General features: G+C 49.2%; 1 protein-coding gene and 1 non-coding gene across 2 annotated transcripts in view; both read left to right on the top strand.

Annotated features, from left to right (window-relative positions):
- IGDCC3 (immunoglobulin superfamily DCC subclass member 3) overlaps positions 1 to 21,383 on the top strand; it is a 166,399-nt gene that overhangs the window by 31,551 nt on the left and 113,465 nt on the right. The window lies entirely within an intron of this gene.
- Positions 9,790 to 9,862, top strand: TRNAK-UUU. Its single transcript has one exon. It is a non-coding gene; the product is annotated as a tRNA-Lys (tRNA).

The following is a 21,383-nucleotide window of genomic DNA, read 5'->3' as shown; positions in this document are numbered from 1 at the left end:
ACATTCAGAAGGAATCCAGTGAAAAGAAGCTCTGTGCCCAGGAGAAAGCACATTCTCCTCCTGTGGCCCCCTGCAGACACCAGTGCTGCTTCTACCTTGCGGCTGCGGATCTAGGCTGCTTATCTTGCTGGAGCAAAGGATTGCTTATTGCCCATCCTGGTCCCTTGTGGTGGTGTTGGTGGTGGTGGCGGAGGGCGGGGTGGTTCACTTGGCATGAGACTGGGAGGGAAGTGAGGGGTGAAATGTCATTGGTTTTTGCTTGGCCTAAAAGTGAGTTAAAATGAAGAGAGGGAAACTGAAAGTTCAGGATGTAATCTCCACTGCCCGCCTGGTCCCTTTGTGTAAGTAAAGGAGGGCTGGGCACAAACTCTTTGCAGGCCATCAGCGTATGCGCAATAATTGGGGTCTGTGGGCCAGCCCCTCCTCCCCAGCCGCAGTGTGCTGGCCAAAGTGGAGAGCCTGGGAGATGAGCATAAAGCTCACCTCGCCACTGCCCAGGTTCCAGGGCTGGATACGCAGCACCTGTCAAACCCCTGCATAGGCTGGCTGCTGCTACCTGGGGCACTCAGGTCCTTGCCCTGTCCCTTTTCCTTCAGCCCAGCAACAAGCAGATGGAGGGTCCAGTATCAGGGCCATGGCATTGGCTTTTTGTGCCTGGAGGATCCCTCGCCCAGAGTCCACTGGCGATGCTGTGAAAAGTGGCCCCTCCGTATCAGAGTATGTGCAGAATCAAACATTTGCAAGCCCCTGTGCTGGGTACAGAGGTGACTCCCTGCCATGGTGGCAGGTGTCTGGCTGTCCCATGCTCCAGGGGTTTTGCTGGTTACCTGTAGTGATCAGAAAGGAATTTTCTGCCCTTCATGAAAGCTCCTGGTTTGCATTTTTTGTGCCTTCCTCTGAGGATCCAGGCATTGGCCACTGCTAATGCCATACCCCTCACTTCCCACTGCGTTTGAATGTCTCTCACGTGGCAGAGCTGTACCCTATCCCTGTGCCCTCAGTAAAGGCTAAGCCAGCACGAGGTCTTTTGTCTTTGGAGTGAGGCTGGTTTTTGGCCAGAACTATTTGACTGAGACCTGGATTTAGTTGTGGAACTAGTGGAGGAGTTGTGTGCCCAGTTAAGCTGGCGCTTTGGCTTGTAGTCAGCTGGAACCGGCCTTTGCCAGACGCCTCTTTTTTTGCAGCAGCAAGTGACTGGCAGTGTTATAGCAGCTTATGCAATGGCCAAGTAGGATGAGGGGTGCATGTAAGAAGCCAAATGGTCTAATTCAGTACGTCCTGGCTAATGAGTCACTAGTTTTTATTGCAGAAGATAAATGTTACACCCAGGCTCGCAAGCCAGCGTGCGGGGGTCTGCACCCAGACCCTTCCTCGACGTGCAAAGCAAGTGTTTCTGCACAAGGTACCCAGATGCCGGACCCATTGTTGCAACCTCATTTTGGTGAGAAAAGAACGGTCTGAAAAGTGGCTGTGATGGAGCAGAGCAAGCCCTGGGCTGCCACTCGCACCGACGGAGCCGGATGGTGCATATTTGAGCTCCTGCCTTAGCAACAAGTTCATCCTCCGGCCAGTATAATGGTTGACTGCAACATGGGGTTTAAGCATAACAATGTAACCAGGAGACGGTCCAGACCAGGACTTCCCAGGGAAGAAAGGTCAGTTGTCTCCAGAGGCGCGAAGGAGGGGTTGTGAACGACAAAAGGAGATGTGGAAGAATGAGCATGGGGCTCTAGAGAAAGGGCCAGGCTCTGGGGTGCATGGCAGAAAGGTGGCAGACCCCTGGATTTCCAGGGTCCTGCTGACCTGGACTCCTTCCCCAGTAGAGGAGGGCTGTGCAGAGTAGCACCCTGTCAGGGAGCCAGGCTGGTGCTGAATTGTCACACCCCCAGGAATGCACCACAGCCTGCAGAATACCAGGACCTCTGATTTCCCATGCATGCACACGCCTGGGAACCAGGAAGGCATTTGCTGGCTACTTGGTGTTGCTGTTTCATTGCACTGAGCTGAGTGCCACTGGAGTGGGGAGTATGAACAGCATCTACTGTGTAGGGATGGTGACTAGACCAGGGAACTAGGAGCCAGGACTCCTGTTTTGAGCCCCATCCCCTCCAGCCTTTTGGTTATGTTGCTTAACATCCTTTGTCTTAGTTTATCTGACCTTAAACAAGCTGTAAGAGTGAGAGTCGGTCCTTGTAGGCCAGGTGCTGCTGAAATGCAAGGTACTAATAGCAGCAATTTTTACTGCCATTCTTTTTGTCACTTAATCCCAGTGAAACACCAGGCGTAGCAATCAGATGCAGCACCTGCTTCAAAAGACGAGTCTCTTATAGTCTGCATGTTGGACTCACTAGTATGTGCCAGTGTCTGACAACAGCACGACAAGCCCTGTGCCAGTCGGAAGAAGTTGATGCCGAACAAGTTGAAACTATTATTAGTCCTCAGAACACAGAAAGAAGGAGCATATTTCCCTTCGTGCCAAGATCTCTGATTTCTGTTGCAAGATGCACACTTCCCCTTCCCTGGGGGATAAGAAGAACAGCAAGAAGAATTCAATTGTTTTCAGAAATTATGAGCCTGACCTTTCCTTCAAACCCCTGCCCTCCCAAAAAAACAATTGTGACATTGGCTTTGACAGTCACAAGGCTAAAAATTAAAAAGTGATGGATTGCCTTCATTTACCTGTGGGTCTCTGAGCTGGTAGGACACACTTATATCACGTGTTCAGGCCTAGGGTCCTGAGGGCTATAAACTTCATAACTTTAGAATAAGGAAAGTGAATCTTGGTTTGTTTTCATCATCAAAAGATTCCCCGATCTGAGGGCTTTCACCAAACCACTGAGTATCACAAGACCCTCTTAATGACATGGGGAGATTTAAAAAAACGAATAAGGGGATCTTCTCGTAACTGGATGCTGGATTGCATGTGGAATCCCTTGGGTAAATCAGCGCAACGTGGCAAGAGCTGGTGGGTAAACTGGTGCGCAGCAGCCTTTTAAGTAGGCAAAAAACTGCCCGTGTGTGTGACCCTCAGGTGACGCGCTGTCCCATTGATCTTTGCATTATGCATGCAAAAAGGGAAACTGCAGCGTCTTCTAAAAAAATAGTTTAATGCCCCATAAATATAATTGCTTCAATGAAATGCTTTTCCCCTCCTGAGGGAAGTTGTAGTCTGGGAAGGAGGCCTTAGATATGAATGGATGACTTTGTAATTGCTATTGTTTCCAAGACGCCAAGGAGGGAAATAATGCTAATCACTTATGGCATGTTATGGAAGAAACATAATGGAAGTCCCCACTCAAGATTCAGGAGAGCTAATATTATTGTGTAACTTGCAGGATGAAACACTAGCGCAGCACTCCAGGCCTGGAAGTTTCCTTGCTAATTAGGTCTCTGGTTTGTGTGTTTTTGTTTTTTTCTTTTTCCCCCGCTGATGTGCAGAATGCAGGTATCAAATTCTCTGTAAAATTATCCTTTGGTTAGAGGAGCTAACAAGCAGCATCCCACAGGAACGGAGAAATTGCCCGACCAGATCAGAACAATGGTCCCTCTTGCCCCACGTCATGTTTCTGACCATGGCCAGTTGCTTCAGAGAAAGGGCCTGTGGGGATTGTTTCCTCCTGATGTCTAATGGTTAGAGGTGGGCTCAGGCCCTGAAGCCAGGGGGTTCCTGTCCCTTCCCAGACTCTACTCCAGTTATGCCTATGCTTAGAGCGCTGGATATTCCTGGCACTTGGGATGGGGAATCTCAGCAGTTATAAACAAAGTCAGCAGACATTTAAAAATAACAAACGTGGGGATCTTTAAATGGTCTTTTGGGTTTTGAGCATTTGTTTTGCGTTTGCAGGATTTATTTCCAAGGCCCGGAGGATGGGGAACTTTACTTTTTCTTTAACAAAAGCTGGAATTCTGATGTATTGCATGATTCCAGGTTTGGGGCTTTTGACTCGTAATCTAGCCATGGGATCGGTTAGGGCTGCAGTATCCACAGAAGGCTCCAGTCATTTTCACAACCCTCTTAAGTTTTTCCCCCTAGTGATATTTTGTGCTAATGAGCTCCAGACATCCCAAATACCACAACTTACCGACTTAGAAACCAGCATGAAGCCAGTGCAGATCACTGGTGAGCATTCACAAGTTGCCTGATGGCTGGATGGGAGCCCTTGGTAACTCTGGTACTAGTGCTTCTGCACTTATCCCCCAGTCTTTCTGTGTTGGTCAGTCAAAAAACATGCAACTAAGGGTACACTAGCTGCTCCAGCATGGTGTACATGGAGTAGTGGGGTGCTGTTGTTTGAATAATTCCTGAACCTTTCATCATTCATAACTCCATGGAGTGTGCTACAAAGATAGAGTTGTAAATTCAGCTCTCCTGACCAAATTGCACTGTCGGTAATTCAGCCAACCTCCTGCTTGCTGCTGGACACAGTCTTCTTCCTCATCTTCTGACTCCAACTGTTTGGCAGTGTTTCTGAGCAATGCTGAGTGGCTGTTATGTTCCACCCCAGAGGTAGTTGCATTGCTGGAAAGAGAGAGAAGGAGAGAGATCTTTCATGTTAGTTTAAGAGAGTTAGGACAGGCATCAGAACCATATGCTGCAGGAGAAAGAAGTAAGGAAGGTTACTCATTTATAACATAGAAGCCAAAAATAGGGGCCAGCAGTCTTCCTCCACAGCTTGGCTTTATGGTCACTGGGGATGGGCTTGTCTTCCATGGTTTATCTAACGTGGCGTTATTCGTAAGGTCTCCCATCATGTGCTTTGCTCTCCTATTAATATGCATTATCATTACCTGTGCGGTGCCCACCTCCCAGAGACAACATCCCCAGGACTCAGCGAGATGTACTGCAGATCTCTCCACTTGCAAGAGACTCTCTTGCAGTTCCAATGTGTGATTGTGGTAGAGACTCAGCTGAGAGTGCATTCAGGGGCCAAGTCCATTGACTTCAGTGGAATGGTGCCAGAGGTAGACCGGGTCCAGGCTGATTTCTTAGTGGTACCCATGGACAAAACCCTCAGTTGGCCTGATTGACACCAGGTGAAGATTTGACTCTGAATGTTTCTAACTGCAGCCTAAGCAATCACATTCTCTTAACCATTACCTATGGGAGGTGTTGCTGCTCCCGTCTGCCATAATTCATTTTGTTCTAGCACTAGCTGTATGCATCCTCTTGCTGCTCTAAAAACTCTGCCTTTCATTAACGACTCACAATGCACGAAGTTACCAGTGTACGAGCAGCGGGTCTCTATTTAGGAGCCTTGCTGACGCCAACTTTTGTTCTGTGGCGCTGTCAGTTTACCCTCTTGTGGTTTATGGAAGATTTTGTAGCTCGATGCTGCATCACATTTGCAAGCTAATTGCAGAAATATCACACAGGCTCCTAAAAATAGAACCATAAACTGGATTAATGTTCATTGATTGGGTTGAGGAATTGGGGAGAGGAGCAGCCTGAATTCCAAATGAGGCAAAATCCCAGAATATGTCCAGGCTGGCGCAGCAGTGGGTTAGCACTTGCTTCATAACTCCTTCCTACCACTTCCCTCCCCCCGTCCTTTAAGTTAATTAGCCATCCTTCATGTCCGAAGATGGAGGGAATATACACAAGGAACAGAGAAGCCCGTGACCCCTTTGCCGTCCACTGAACTCACCGCAGATTTCTCCACGAGGTGCACCGTTGTTCTGTGCTGGACCAGAACCCCTTTGTCCCTGCACACTACTCCAGTAAAATAAAGGCAGCAGACTTTCCCCTGCAGAAGATCCTTCTGGGAAAAAGCTTCCTAGATGGTTCAGAAAGGAATACCAGTGTGGAACTGCTGCTGGTCACTGGCTGGCAAAGGAGGTGTGTTGAGGAAGGGGTTGGGTGGGCCTAGGAATGCATCTGACTGTTCTCGGAGGGCCACAGGCCCTTGCAGGTCACAGGTGAGTATGAAGTTGATTAGGCTCCCTCCTCCCCTTTTACATTGGGTGAATCTCAGTCGGGACCAAGAGCTGAGTCCTTTTCTCCTCCTTCCATTCCACTGGTCCCAGTCACACCCAGCATCTGACTGGTGCAGTGGGTGCCTTGGAGTTGGGCCTGGCTTGATGCATCCGGGCTCATGTGCTGAGCAGGATGTGCTTCTCTCCTTCCCCAACCTTGGCACTCCTGTGTCTTCACTGCTGGTGCAGCATCAGTCTGGTCTTCTCAGGAGACCATCCCTCTTTTCTTATTGTTACTCTCTTGTTCTTTTTTCCCTATCTTGACTTTAGCATTAGGTCTGGTCTTAGAGTACACAGCGCTGCCTTCTCATGCTGATAAAACACCAGATGACACCTGCTTCTCCATTAGCTGCTTTCAGAGCAAATCCTTCCTGAGTGTGTCCATCTCTGGCCATCTCCATTTCTGATGCACCCCTTAAAGCTTAGCTCCCATCACTTCCTATGGAGGCCAGCAGTATCCTGGCATCACAAGGATGTTTGCTGGCATTTCTGCAGTGTGGATATTTTGAAGTGACAGTGCTTTGCCATCTCTAATTTATTGTCCTGTAGAACCAGCTGCTGTCCTTGATGTAGTGCTATAAAGAGGTCATACCAGGAGGGGTTTATAATGGACAAGATAGTATCAGACTACACATCACCCCTCTCTGCCGGGGAGGTCCCTCTCTGTTTTCAGGTGGAAAAGCCAGAGCACTTGCAGCCCATCCATACATGGGATACCCTGTCTTTTGTCCCAGCCTTTCCTTGTCTGTTCAGATTACAAATCTGTAGGGCATGGGCTCTCTCTACAATGCATCTGTATAACAGCTGGTGCAAACAGGGCCAAATTATTATAATTTGGTGAACTCTGTGAGTTCTTGCTGCTGCTTCATCTTACACCATCGGGTCAATGCAAATCTTGGTTTTATTTTGGAATGTATTTTCACTAACTAGATTTCACTGTCTGCAAGAAGTTTTGCTTGTTAGAGCTTGTTTTTGTGGTCCAAGACGGTTTTAGTTCCTTTCTCTCCTTTTTCCCCCCTAAAGAAAGCAAAAGTCATCACGTGGGCTCTGACAAACAACATATTGTCCTGACTAATAATGTGTTATTTTTCACAAGTGAATGTAGTCTCAGCCCATTGTAATTTCTTCTTCTATCCTGGCTTACTGTTAATTAGGATGAATAGTTATATGAAAACTCCACATATGGCCGGCGCTGGCTTTCATAATAAATTGCCCCCCAAAACTGAGGAACAAGGGCTAGTGAGTCAATGAAAATCCTGACATAAATTGACTTTTTGTGTACTGGGAAAGCTTGGCTGACAGCCAATGACAATAATGGCCTGGCGTGCCAGAATTAACAGACAAATAACACTTTTCCACTACAGCGTAATTATGAGACACTCTCGGAGCTGCACTCCTTTCTGTCACTCATTCTCTTGTGTCCAAAGAAGCTGTCAAGGGGGGAAACGTCTAATTGTTGTGACGGGGTGCTGTGAAAACATGAGTGACGGAGTGACATTTTGACAGCTTGACTTCAGGTACTTACTGCAAATGTAAATACATTCATTTGAATCCAATTTAGACAAAACTGGGCCTTTTAATAGAGAATAAATGGAAGACAGCTTAATGGTGACATTTTTGGGGGCCCTTTTTTATGGATTTTGCCCGGAACTCCTGGGGTATTGTGGATGGTGAAGTGTTTCCCAGTCCTCATCTGCTTGAAGCAGGTATTTTTCCATCCAATGGTTTCCTCTTCACTCTGGTTCTCATGCTAATCCTCCTCTGAATGGAGGAACAAACCAGCATTGTAGTATATTAAATGTACCTATTGGGCAGCTGATAAAAAGGGGCTACAATCCCATTGCTACCATTGTCCAAGAGGCTGACTCATTATCTTACCCATTTCAGTAGAGGCCGGTTCTGGTCATTATTCCTTTCTGAGGTGGTTGAAAATCACGGGTCTAGGTGCATGCCCTACTGGGCTTTGACTGTAGAGGTAACTCAAACAGCAGTTGCCTCCACTGAGAATTAGCTGTTCCTAGGATTTCTTCCTGAGTCTGCCTCTGTCCTTCTCTTTAGCTCAGAGGCTAAGTACAGACAGTCAAAAATCCTGAGGTTGAATCAGTTCAGTCTTTGCAGGTTAGTTTAAACTGCAGAGATTAAACCGAGAAACAGCTGGACAGGCATTCACTATTGATTGAGGAAATGCAATCACATTCTTGCAATGGCTCAGGCGAGAAGCTGGGGAGCACTAGAGCACAGCTCTCTGGCACATAACCAGCATCGGCTGTGTGTTTGCTTCCTCTTCCTGCTGCCCCTGAGGTCTCTGGGATTTGTTGTACACAATCACAGCAGCAGGACTCTGCAGGGTTGTTCATCACTTCCTCTTAGTGCTTCCAGGTGCCTCTGGGATTTGTAGTCCACAGTGACAGCCAGCAGTAAGTTTTTAGCAGGGCAGGGAGCTCTGTACTCAGGGGAAGGGAAGTTTAACCTCCCTGCCTGGTGGGGGCAGTCCTGCCTCCTCCCACTGCTTTTCTGCTGGAGGAGATAGCCCAGCTCACGGCTGGAAAGCATGCTGGGGGGCTGTGATTTAACTTGAACCAGGAAGGGGTCTGGGACAGAAGTTTCATTAACTGGTTTGACCCAAATTAGTTACATCTGATACTACATTCAACCAGATTTATTTTAAACCACTTTCAGCTATTTTGATAGTGGTTTATGTGCACTGAACTTCTTTTCTGTTAAAGGTTTAAATCAGTTTCTTATCACCTAAACTGGTTTATATGTTACTTCTGTCCCTAGCCAAAGAGTTGCTTTTGTCTCTATCTGAGTAGGAGGTTGATAGACCCACCTGCTGAGTTGTGTCAGGAGCAGTAAATTGAGGGCAACTCAGCCAAAAATGCGGCTAGGATTACCTGCCTCTAGATAGGTAATCCTTTCCCCCTGCAATCTGTAGGCTCCTGGTGATAGTCATACAGTCAGTCACCTAACCATATTTCAGCCCAAGTGGCCAGGATAGGTTAGAAATGTTTCTTATTTATTTTAAGGGCTTGATTCAGCACCTATTGAAGGGGAATGGGGAAGGATGCATATAATTAATTTCCCTGGGTATCATTAAAGGCTTTAAATACTTCACAGCCCCCTCCAGGAGCACAACTGAATGGACATGACTGATGAACTTGGAGTCGACTTAGAAAAAGAATTATGCAAGGGATGATGATTATTACTCTCATTAACATAGATTCTTTGATGAAGTATAGTGTCTTCTAATGTCCTTATCAATAATGTGCATATCATATGCCTACATTGAACACCTTCAAGAGCAAACTGGATGCTTATCTTGCTGGGATCCTATGACCCCAGCTGACTTCCTGCCCTTTGGGCAGGGGGCTGGACTCGATGATCTTCCGAGGTCCCTTCCAGCCCTGACGTCTATGAAATCTATGAAAAATCTAAGATGGTTCCTGCCCCCTCGACCTTGGCCTCTGACTCCTGCAGTGTAGTGGGAGTTTGGCTTGGACCTCTGCCCACGGCACATGTAGGTTCCTAGCACTGCCCCTAACCTGTTTTGTGTGAAGCATGTAAGCGTGCTAGTGGGTGCTCCAAAATACTTCTCCATTGTCAGGTCACCGGCTAGGGCAGGGCATGTCAGGAAGAACCTAAACTGAGTTTAGGTGGAACTGATTTTCTCTGCTGTCTCCTTCCCAGGTCAAGTTAGATGCCACTTGCTCTCAGTGTGTAGAAATCCAGGAAAAAGCTATTTGACCCCATGCCACTGAGCTGTTCCCCTCTGATAATATCAGAGGAAAGAGGGAGGTCTGGGTTACTGTGTATTGAGCCTGGGTAGCTCAGTTGGAAGAGCATCAGACTTTTAATCTGAGGGTCCAGGGTTCAAGTCCCTGTTCAGGCGACTGCTGCTTTTGGGCCTTCAAGAGGAGACTGGACAATCATTTAGCTGGGGTCCTCTGACCGCTGCGCTCTTTCCTGCCCAGTGCAGGGGGTTGGACTCAATGACCTACTGTGGTCCCTTCCAACCCTAATGTCTATGAATCTATGTAGCTCAGAAGAATGGGACAGTTCATTCAAATCCAGCCTGCTGCAGTGATGCCAGACAGTAACCAAAATGCTTCTCTCACTGTGAATTACTGGTAATCTCTTCTCAGGTGAGCATGATGGCTGTATCAGACTTGCCCTGTGGTTGTTGTGTCCTGATAATCATATAAAGCTCTGATTATTTTTTAAAAAAGTTTTAAGTAGGTCTGGAAAAACCTTTTTTCCCCCTGAGTTTGCTGTGTGTTCTGTGCTTTCATATAAGTCTCCTAAAACCTTTCTCTGCTCCTTGATTAGGATGGTATGCAATGCATGTCAGGAAAATCCCTGGCAATAACAAACACAGTGCTCTGTTCAAATAAACCAGCTATCATTTACCTTCCAGCCCACAGAAGCTTATGCATGTTTAATAGAGTATGGAATTCTAGCTTGAGCGGGCAGTGTCCCATTGCTGGGGGCCCAGTTCAGGACTGGAGCTGAAAGGTGACTGTTCACTGTGTATTTATTGGTGAATCTTAAAGGACCTCATCTGGTGGAATCCAGAAATCAGAGGTACTGATTCTGCTTTCATTCACATTGCTCTTAATCTGGAGTCACTCCAGTGGCATCAGTCGAGTGACTTGCATTGATATAAGTGGATGGATAATCAATCCTATGATTTCTATTGATGGATCCCCTATTGCTTCTTTGTTCTATTGGAGGTCCATGAACTCCATTTGAGTACCGTCTAGGAAGGCATCAATTAAGCATTTATTTGCCTCTTTATTCTTACACAAGGAAAGAGAGAGGCACAATAGAAATCAAACCTCATTTATATGAGTGAGAGGGAACAGGAACATAATGAGGATCGACAGGTTTTCACAGCAGCGTGGGATTTTTCAAAATGTCTGATACACGTCAGGGGACATGAGATTTGGCTACTTGGGATGTAGCTATAGGTTTTTACAGTCCTAATCAATGCATACAAGGTTTAGACAAAACCCAAGACACTGTATTGTACGAGGAAGTGTATTGGCTTATCACCCGGGGAATGATTTTGGATAGCATTTTGCAAAGGCAAATTGCTGAGCTTTTGCTGGGCAGCGAGGAAAGGCATTAGACAGTTGCTGGGTCTCTTGTGTGGCTGTTTGACCTCTGTTGTACGTAAAGCTTTAAGCCAAGCAATGGTGGTGAAGGAGGGTCACTTCCAAACTCTCCCGTGTAACCACGTAGGCGCCTGTGCTTATCAGGCACGCTGTTCAAAATGTGATTCTTGCTACATTCCAGGCTCTCCGCTCACACTTATCGCTTCTGAGGTTTGTTTGACACAAGGCTGACATATTTAGAGTGTTGCCTTACTGTATATAGACTGAGCCATTAACCAGTCAGGCAGCCCTGTAGCCACTACGCAAAAGAAGAGCTGCCTTCATTAGTTCTTCTGCTGGGCCATTGTGTGTGCATAACCCTGTTTCTAAATCCACTCTCTTAAATACCGAATAATGATGCTTAGCACTTAATGGGACACATCCTCCATGGCTGTAAATCAGCTCCGTGGCCTTGTGCCCGTGTAGCGCTTCACAAAGACTAGCTAGCAAGTCTTGATGAGTAAATGTTGTCACCCTTGTATTGCAGATGGGAAGGCTGTTTAAGTGACTCACCCGAGGCAACACACACAGTCCATCAGTGGCAGATGCAAGATTAGAGCCCAGGAGCCCATGTCTGTGTTCCTGGATCTTGCTGCATTATAAGAATTCATGTCCTCTCCCCAGGTTGAATAAGTTACTGCCCTGGCCTGGCAGAGTTCCTCGAGCCAGTGCAAAGCAGTATCAAATGTTCCAGTTCTGATTTGGTATCATTTTACCCCTGTGGCGGGAGGGATGCTGTGAGGCACAAGACAAGGAAGAACAGGCCACTGGTACCTACAGACCAGAAATAAGTCCACTGAAGCAGCAGGGGTACTTACTAGCTGAGAACTGTGCCTTACAGTTATAAGGGAACGTCCATGCTGGGTGTAAAGCTCAGGCATGAGTTTGGCCCAGGATCTCTCTTCCCCATGACATGGGATCTCTCTTCCTAGACACAGGCTGTCTGCGCATCCCTAGCTCCTTGAGCAGCTAGGCCACATCAAACCCTCTGTAGAGGCAAGCAGGGTCGTAAATATTTCAAGGTGTGGGAGGGAGGCTGAAGCGCTTAGTCTTAGAAAGATGAGGAGCCCAGGAGGTCGACTGTAAATAAACCTCCAGGTCATTCCTCGCTCTTCCTCACGCTGCGCTTCCTTGGGTCCGCGTGGTTGAGTGCCTCTGAAGAAGCTTCTCTTTTTCCTGGCCCAGGAGGTGCCTGACTTCCCTTGTTCCCCAAATTTACAAAATCTGGCTGAGCCACAATACAGCTCTTCAGCTAGGACTTTCTGCAGGGGCCTGCTGCCACCTGGGCTCGACACCGATTCTGGATGCTGGCTCGACTCAATCAAAGGTCTCTCAGCTTCGAACTCTTCCGGCTTATCAGGAAAAATGAGCCCTTTGAGGAAGGTGGCAGGGGGCTCTGGGAGCCACTCCTTGCTTCACACTTCTTTCAGGAAATAGCTCATGGGACAGCAAAGTGCCAGGCTGTTACTCTCCCCCCCTCCCCAGCCAGGCTTTGTCACCTGCCAGCGCACATGTGGAGTGAATTTTCTTCCCTCCGCTACTCCCCTAACTACAAAGCCGGAGGCGGCATTGTTCCCACCACCCGACGCGTGCAAAATCCCCTCGGCCCTTCAGGATGAAAAGGTGCAGCTGTAAGTGGGGCTGATTAGCAAAAGAATGGGCGCCAAGCTCTCTTGATGGATGGGGCAGGGGGGAGAAACTTTCCTCTTCCAGGGCTCCCATGCTCCCTTCTGCCATCGGTGCATAGCTAGGGGGCCTAGATTATGTGGCACGTACCTGGGGGCTTTGAGCACCTGTGTTGCCAGTAAGCTCTGTGGCCTTGCAGTTGTAGGAGAACAGAGCACGTCTGGGGCAAAGTCACGCAGTGGGAGGGGTGGAGCGGCCGTGGGGGCAATGGCCTGGCCCATAGCCTGACTCTCACTAGAAACAGCCCAGTGGATCATTGTAGGTCCAGGATGATCGCCCCCGCCTTTCCCCCGCCTAAGAGGCAGCGGTCATGGAGAGCTCCACAGCAGCACCTGAGCCAGGGCTGGCTGCCAGGGTGTGGAGGGGCACAAGCACACTCAGGCTTCAGACCCAGGTCCTGTGTGGGCACTACAGGCTAGCACCTTCCCAGCTCTTTGTGCTTCACTGAGAGCATCTGGGGAGCAAAGAACATCTGCAGGAAGGGGCCTTGTCCTGCTGCAGATGATTCTGCGGAAGTGCGTGACCCGGGACTGCCTCCCAAGTCTCTGCCCCCAATATCCAACCTGCCACTGCCAGGTGAGCATCCTGTGAGGTAGGGGACACAGGCCACCTTTCCTAGAGCTTACAAGGGAAGACCCCCCAGGCATGTTTTCCTGTGTCCTGGGTACGTCAGGTATGGTGGGTTTTGCCACCTCCATGGTGGTCATTCAGCACTGAAGGCAGAAGCTGTAGCCAGCAGCATCAGGGATGTCAGTGCAATGCGAGGATCTGTGAGGAATGGGGATATTTGCTCCTTATTGTTTTATACTCAGCAGGGCTTGGTGGAAACGACACCTCAATCTGCTGCGCTAGGTAGATGGGGTGTCTCAAGCTACTATCTCTTCTTGTGTGTCCCCCCCTCCCCCCCAGTATAGTGATATGTTGGATCCCTTGGCAATCATTTGGAAAACCACCAACATAATTAGCAGCACACAACTGGCAGGAGAGATTGGAGGAATAATGTTACCAGGGCTCTAGTTCGGTCTGACTCTTTACAAGTGCTTGCAGACCTCCTTTATAACCTTTGTGGCTTTTTTCTAACATGAGCACATCGATGGATCAAATCTATCTATCTATCTATCTATCTGTCTATCCACCCCATTTTGTGTGCTCCTAGGATTAAAGATCTGCAGCCCCTAGAGCCATTGTTAATACCCTTTCACTGCTCAGCTTGGCTGCAGGCGTGTTGGGAAGCAGATGTCCGAAATGAGCATTTCCCAAGTTCTCACCCCACTAGAGACATTCTCAAGAGGAACATGCTTCAGTTTTATAATGTAGATGAGCCTTTTTTCAGTCTGCAGCCCTAAAACCAGGCTGTGAATTCTAAGGCTGGAGCGAAGCGACTGCACAAAGCGTATTACAATCCCATCTCATTGTACCAGCCGGGGATTTGCAATTTTAAGCAGAGAGGGGAAAGGGAATAATAATAATACTAATAACAAAAAAAAAAATCCCCCTCTCCTAGCAAATGAATTCCGTTTCAGTCCGGATGCTTGCAGACCACCCTGCCCTGCACAAACAACTGAGCGCGAGGGTCCGAAATTCCATCCCTGCCTTTCAGGGCTTGTCTGGGGAATTCCTAAGTAATGGAGGTTGGGCGAGGTCACGGGGGCAGGGGGGAAGCAATCCTCAAAGGTTAGCTCTGGTACTACGTCTTCTTTTTTAGACATGTGAGAGATTTTTTTTTTGAGCCTCCCCCCAGCCTGGGAACAGTATCTTGGTGGAGGCTGGAGGGGCTGCCATGCTAAGGGACAGGCTGGCTTGGTGCTGAGCCCCAGCAGTATCTGGGAGGGAGGGTGGGGGGAGAGGGAAAGAAATGACATCTTAAAGAATGGCGCTTCTTCTTGTGGACACTTAGTAGAATCAATGTGCATTCAATTAACCTCGTAAACTGTAGGCTCTTCTGAAGGGCTGGGGGACGGAGGCTTTCAGGCATTGTGGGTAGAAAGTATTTCAAAAAGTGGCCACCATAACGATTCCAGCTGGAAAAAAAAAGCCAGAGAGACTCAGAGTGGCCTCTTGGGGAATGAAAGAAGGGCGGCACTTCTCTGAAAATGAAATAGGTCCCATGCACGCCCTTCGCCAGGATTGCTGGGCCTGTCGTCCTGGCTGGGTTTTCGTTAGGCTGCGTACCCACAGACTTTCTTGGCAGCTTTTGCCTGGAGAAAACTGAGCCAGAAACCCATGGAAATGGTTGGGGATTTTGCCTGCTTGGGGAGTTTAAAGTCAGGCTCTGTGATGTTTCAGGAAAGGTGGGACACGCATCAGCCAAGTGCAGTGAAAATGAGAATCCAACTCCATGTGTCCCAAGGGCAAGTTGATAGGCTATGGCCTTGGATAGACTCGACGGTCTCTCTTCTCCTCCCAAGTGGTGCCTCCAGGCCTGCGTGATCTGAGGACACGTGCACTGCTGCTACTGGAGTGGTCCAGTGGGGAAAGCATGAGTGTGGGAGTCGGGGGAGCTGCAAGCTCTCCCGAACTCCGTCTGTGAAATGGGTTGCAACAGGGTGATCTTTTAACCATCAGCAGTCCTGGCTTACCCCTGACTAATAATTTGCCTGCCAGTGGTGCTGATGGAGCTGGGGGGGGGTGGGTCTGGTGATAGCTTGAAGAGCTTCTGGTTCTTATGAGTGCTAGCAAGACATCAGCAGCGCTGGAGAGGAAGTAGTGCCCTTGCTGGGAAAGAGCCCAGTTATTGGTTAACTCCAAGGTGGGTGGCCTGGGCATGTAGAAGAGCCTTGTGTGAGTCCTTCTGCAGGGTAAGGTGCTGGCTGAGAGCAGGGAGGGAGAATCCCCATTGACCTGTCGGACAGAGGAACTGCTTTATGCTGATGTTTTGCCTAAGTTTCTGTTCAGCCAATAAATTGTGCTCTGGGGAAGGGGCCCGCACCAGATGCTAGGGTGTCATCAATCTTCCTGGGCTGGTGAACTAGCTCACCGGCATGCCTGCATGCTGTGGGAGGGAGCTTGGAGGTTGAGAGAGCTAAGTGTTGCTGGCTCTGTTGCCAGCAAACAGAGAACTGTGTTTTCCAGGACAGTCCATCTGGCAACCTTCACGCACGCTAAGTTCAGACACTGCTTTAAAAGTAATATGATTCAAACACTTGCGCATCTTCCTTCTGCTACTAGAAGAATTGTTCTTTGCAGGGCATGCATTGAAATTTGGTGACGAAGCAGAATAATATTGATTACTGGCATAACGTCCCCCTACCCAAACTCTGCAAAGCAGGACTAAGAACTCGCCGTGGAATCACTGCAGTATTGTCAGACAAAGACTTCAAACCAGTCGAATCCCTTTCACTGCATGCAGATAATATTCACCTGAAGAAATCAAGCCCGTGTGTGGATATTAAAGTAGACACTGTAATAAGTCCAATGCGTATTTCAATTTACTTTGCTGCAAATAGATTTAATTTACCAACTGCAGGGTTTTAGATGGAATCGCCTGTATTCCTGCCAATTTATGCCATTTGCTGAATACGTTATACATAAAGTTGTAAATGAACAGACCTGCCTGTGATTTGCTGTGTGGATGACATGGACATGTAAGTAAATTAACAAGGAAGTCTTAGCAGCACATCGTTTAATTATTTTTGCAGATCAATTAGGCAGCCCTTCCTTACTGTGAAATAGAGTGAAAGCCTATTTTCTTACCCAGAAGTAGATTATACTGGTCTCTTTGGGAGGTTCCTTATATTTTTGGTTCACTTTGGCCTCTGCCGGAGTCCATGACGCTGACCCATGATACATGCAATGTAGAATCATAGAAGCATAGGGCTGGAAGGGCCCTCAGGTCATCTAGTCTAACCCCCTGTCTAAACGGTCTCATCCAAGTGCTTGTCTAACCTGCTCTTAAAAACTTAGATTCTGCAGCCTCTCTAAGCAATATGTCCCAACGCATAACAACTCTCCCCGTGAGCAAGTTTTTCCTAATTCCAATTTAACGTTTCCTGGTTGTCGTCTAAGATTGGGACTTCATAGGCTCTCCCCTCTGGCCACATGATTCACAATGGTTACTACCCACGCGCATTATTAGGATGATAATGTTTGTAATTATTACTCTGAAGATTATTAGCGATGATTTGCAACGAGGGAAATTTAGGATGGAGATTAGGAAGAAGAACTTTCTCCCTCTGCAGAGGGTTGAGCGTTGGAGCAGGCTACCCAGAGAGCTTGTGGAGTCTCTGCCCTTGGAAGTTTTCAAGAACAGGCGAGGCAGACACTTGGCTGGGATGGCTAAGGCAGGGATAAACATGGCCTGGATTAGATGTGGCCTCCTGAGGGCCCTCCCGGCCCTCGTTTTCTATGATTCTGCTACTTGATGTCATTGCTTGATTGTCACCATGATGTCACCGTGGGATGCCTCATGTTGCACAGTGCTGTCTGGGCCAGTATCTAATACCAGCCCCTGCCCCTGGAGCTGACGGAGCACGTGCAGGCTCCCACAAGCCAGCGGCATGATGCCAACGGCAGCCTATGTTTATGATGGGACATAAGAGGTGGCTGGTCCAGAGAAGTAGCCTGAGAGACATGAAGAAGGGGGCTCAGGAATAATTCAGCCTACAAGCTTTCTGGGGGCAGCCTTTGACCTGACTCCCAAACGAAGTCCCAGAGTTGAGGCTCTGGGGGAAGATGGCTTAGCTGTACTGTTCCCACTGGCTCTGCCAGCAAGTCAGGTCAGGTCAGTAGTTGTACCAAAAGTGACGTACAGGTTGATATTTGGAGCGGCTCTGGGGATAGTGTTAGCGGCAGTTTTGACACCCCGATTCTGGAAAGCAGTCTCCACCAGGACAGCATTGAGGCATGCGTTCAGAGAGCAGTCGACATGCTTTCAGAGGCATGCGAGGCTGTTCCTAAGAGCCAGTCTGAGGAGGAACAGAGTTCACTGAATGTTGAAATGATTTCTGAAGGAGAGCCCGAGCCCATAGCGATGCAGTGCCCCAGCACTGTGGCCAGGAAGTACCCCCACCTCATGTTGCTGGGTTAGTTCCCTCGGGGTCGGGTCTTTCTTTCTGGAAGCTGTAACATCTTAACACGCCGGGAAGCTGAGTTCTTGGAGCCACTCTGAGCCTGTGCTTTGTGAAGTTAAATGTGCTTTGGTGCCTGATGAAATGCAGTGAACTGTTAGCACCTGTCACAACAGCAGCAGCAGCAGCGTTCGCTGTAAATGGGTGGTGCTCTGCCAAGCCTAGGCTGATACTGTGAAGCACTGGCCCATCTTCCCGCTAGTCTGCATTGCTTTCTTCCCCCATAAGGAAATAGCACCTTTAAAGCTGCTGCTTCTAGCGAGGCACTGAAAAGACTCACAATGATGGCTTTGTCTCTCACGGTCACGTGGAGAAGTAAGGGGCGGGAGAGCCTGGTGGGAAAGGGACCAGGACTGTGATTCAGAGTCCTGCAAAGCTGTCCAGTAAAAGATGCCTGTTACTAGCCCAGAAAGCAAGTGGGTACCTGCTGGGAGCCCACGGGATTAGACTTTGAGGCGGGCTGTCGGAAAACTGCAGTGAGATTATACCTGGAGTCCCTTGAGGTGTGCAGGGGTCCAGTTGGGGCTGCTGCCCCCACCCAGGTTCCTCCTGGGCTTTTTGAGGGCGGTGGGCTGCAGCAGTAGCCTTGCTGCCCAGGAGAGGAGGGGCTGCGTGCTCTGTGCAGCAAGGGGCTTTTCTGATATTTGGGAGCAGCGACTTTGTTGCCAAGGCCAGTCCTGTGCAGGGGCATAGAAGTGGGGATCTGTCGGAGCTTGGTTGCGGGCATTGCCGGGAGCAAACTTGGGTCCTACATACCTCGAGGGCTTCCCAGGGTCCCATCCCCACTGCTCGGCATGGTGCCAGGTTCTGCTGGTGGCCAACCCTGGGCTGCTAAGTGGGAAGGCGAGAGCAGGTGTGTTAATGGAGGAGGTATTTTGCTTCAGCTTTGTCTCAGGGCAGCAGGGACGCTTGCAGCAGAGCAAGCCAGGACCCTCCAGGAGGTGACGAGATCTCTTCCTCTAACAGCACGTTCCCCTGGCGGGCCCGTCCTCTCCTCAGTGCTAAGTGCGAATCCTGATTTGTTGCCATGCAAGAGCAGATGAGATGGGGCAGGCTTTCCCTTTCCTCCTCAGGGGAGAGCAGGGCCTATCAGCTGGGGACCTGCTGCACTGCTGACACATATTGCATCCAGATTGCCCAGGACATAGGGGAGCAACTTAGTTTGATGCATCTGGAGAAAATGAAGGAATTTTGGAGAACTGATGATTTTATAGTGGGTTGATTAGATATGTTCTACACGGGAAAATGACCAGAGGAAGGTCCCGGTACAGTGAAACCCTAAAGCACGCACACAGCCTAGGCATGTGGACGGTCCCAGTGAAGAGAGCAATCAGCATTGCTCTCACATGTTGCCCGTTACACAAGGGTTTCCCTGTTTTGCTGGGTTGGAGCCTTTCTAAACTACATCTTTGGAAACCTGCCAGCGCATCCCATGTGTTAATAGCGTGCATGGACATCTTCTGATGACATAGAGGAAGGATACCTGTCTGTCCAGGGGCTGATTTCCTACTTCATAAGCTCTTCCTGCTGCTTATTTTCATTACAAATAATTAGTGATTTGCTCTCCTTGGGTGCTGACACACAGTGATTAGCTGCTCTCAATACGCCCCACTCTTCCATTCATTTACAAGTAGCTTCTAAGTCCATTTCAATGCATGGACAGATGAGGCACAATGCTGCCTTAAAGTGGGGAAGAAGTCTAGTGCTTTCCAGCCTGTGTCCAGTGCTCTGTTATAACCGTTTCATCTGTGTGCTCCTGTCCCATGGTAAGTGAAACTGAACAATGGCAACTTGCTTTTGAATGAAGTAGGTGAGAAATTATGGTAGTAGCGAGGTGACATTGTTGCCATCATGGTGAAGGAAATATGCCAGAGGCAAGAATCCTTGTGGGTGATCTTTTTTGATGGACCAATGCCTGGGTGAGGTAGACTAGTTAGTGCTCAAACTTTTGGCCCCATGGGCCAGATGAGTGGCATGGGGCCACTCATCTGGACCAGCTTGGACTCTGTGTGCCAGGATTGGGCCCAATGGCCTTGCACCACCCAGCTTGGACTCTGTGTGCCAGGATTGGGCGCTATGGCCTTGCACCCCCCCCAGCCACTGGAGTCGGGCCTGGGGCCCCATTCTGTCTCCATCTGGTAGGTTCGGGTCCCAGGGTCCCGTGCCACCTTCACCTGCTGGAACTGCTCCCTGGAGCCCTATGCTACCTCTGTCTGCTGGGATCAGGCCCTAGAGCCTTGTGCTGGGCCCGCTTGGCTCCATGCTACCCCTGCCCTGGCCTGAGTGCCAGAATCGGGCCCTGCAGCCCCACACTGCCCCTGATTGGCCTTGTGCACCAGGAGCAGAGCCTTTGCCATCCTGCATGCCCAATTTAGTGTGCAGGGCTGTGGTCCATGGGGCTCACCATGGATCTATGGGAAGCCCTATGGGCCAGATGACATGGCCCTCAGGGCCAGATCTGACTCAGGCCGGGGCCCCAGATTTGATTTCTTGATACTCATATAACTACAGCCATCAAAGCACCGAATGTTTGGACTCAAGACTGGCCTTTGGATTCTGTCTCAATGGCCTAAAGCGGGGATGGATGATCTGGGCAGCCTCCGCTCCTCCATACTCCTGCATAGATGTACACATGAAGGTCCCAGTGACCTCTTACACCCCCTCCCCCCTATGATCCTGAAGAATCAGCGGTTTCCTACTATTACTACCCCAAGGTAGAGTGGACAGACAAAACCATGACTGCAGGCTGAAGTGAACCCTGGTAAGTCCCTTTTCTACCTTCATTTGGTATAATTGCTTTATCTGTCCACATCCCTAGTGCCTTTTGTTTGTCAGGAGTATTTCATTCATGAGGAATATGGGATGAATCAGCAACTTCATTGTGATGATCCTGCAGTATTTTCTGAGACTGATCCATGCGTATAAGACCTGCTTTCCCATGTAGTTTTAAAAGTGTCACAGTGCAAGTGGTGGGCCAGATCATCAGCTGCTGCAGTTTGGTATTTTTCCATTTGATAGGGCTGCAGTGACTGATGGCAGCTCAGGAGCTGATGAAGTGATAATAGTAACTTTGGTTTAAATCTTGGCTCCCTTGAAATTCAAAGGAAGTTTTGCCCTTGACTTTTGTAGAGCTCATGTTTCATCCACTGGAAAAGAAGGATCTAGAGCAGGCTTGTCCAACATAGCCGCCATGCGGCCCACCAAGCCATTTTATCTGGCTTGCGGCGGTGGCAGCACTGCCACCGTGATGCAGAATGCGGAGCCGGCGGCGGTGAGGCGGGCAGGGAGTGCAGAGGGAGCGTGGCAAGGTGGGCAGGGAGTGCTGCAGAGCGGTGGCGGCAGTGGCGCGGAGCCGCAGCAGTGAGGCGGGCAGAGAGCGCAGAGAGAGCTCAGCGAGGCGGGCAGGGAGCGTTGCAGAGCGTGGAGCCACGGCGGCGAGGGGGGCAGAGAGCACTGAGGGAATGCGGCGAGGTGGGCAGACAGCGCGGAGGGAGCGCGGTGAGGA

Source organism: Alligator sinensis, unplaced genomic scaffold (genome assembly GCF_000455745.1).
Source record: "Alligator sinensis unplaced genomic scaffold, ASM45574v1 scaffold210_2, whole genome shotgun sequence".
Classification (NCBI taxonomy): domain Eukaryota; kingdom Metazoa; phylum Chordata; order Crocodylia; family Alligatoridae; genus Alligator; species Alligator sinensis.
This window is presented reverse-complemented; position numbering and strand designations above follow the sequence as displayed.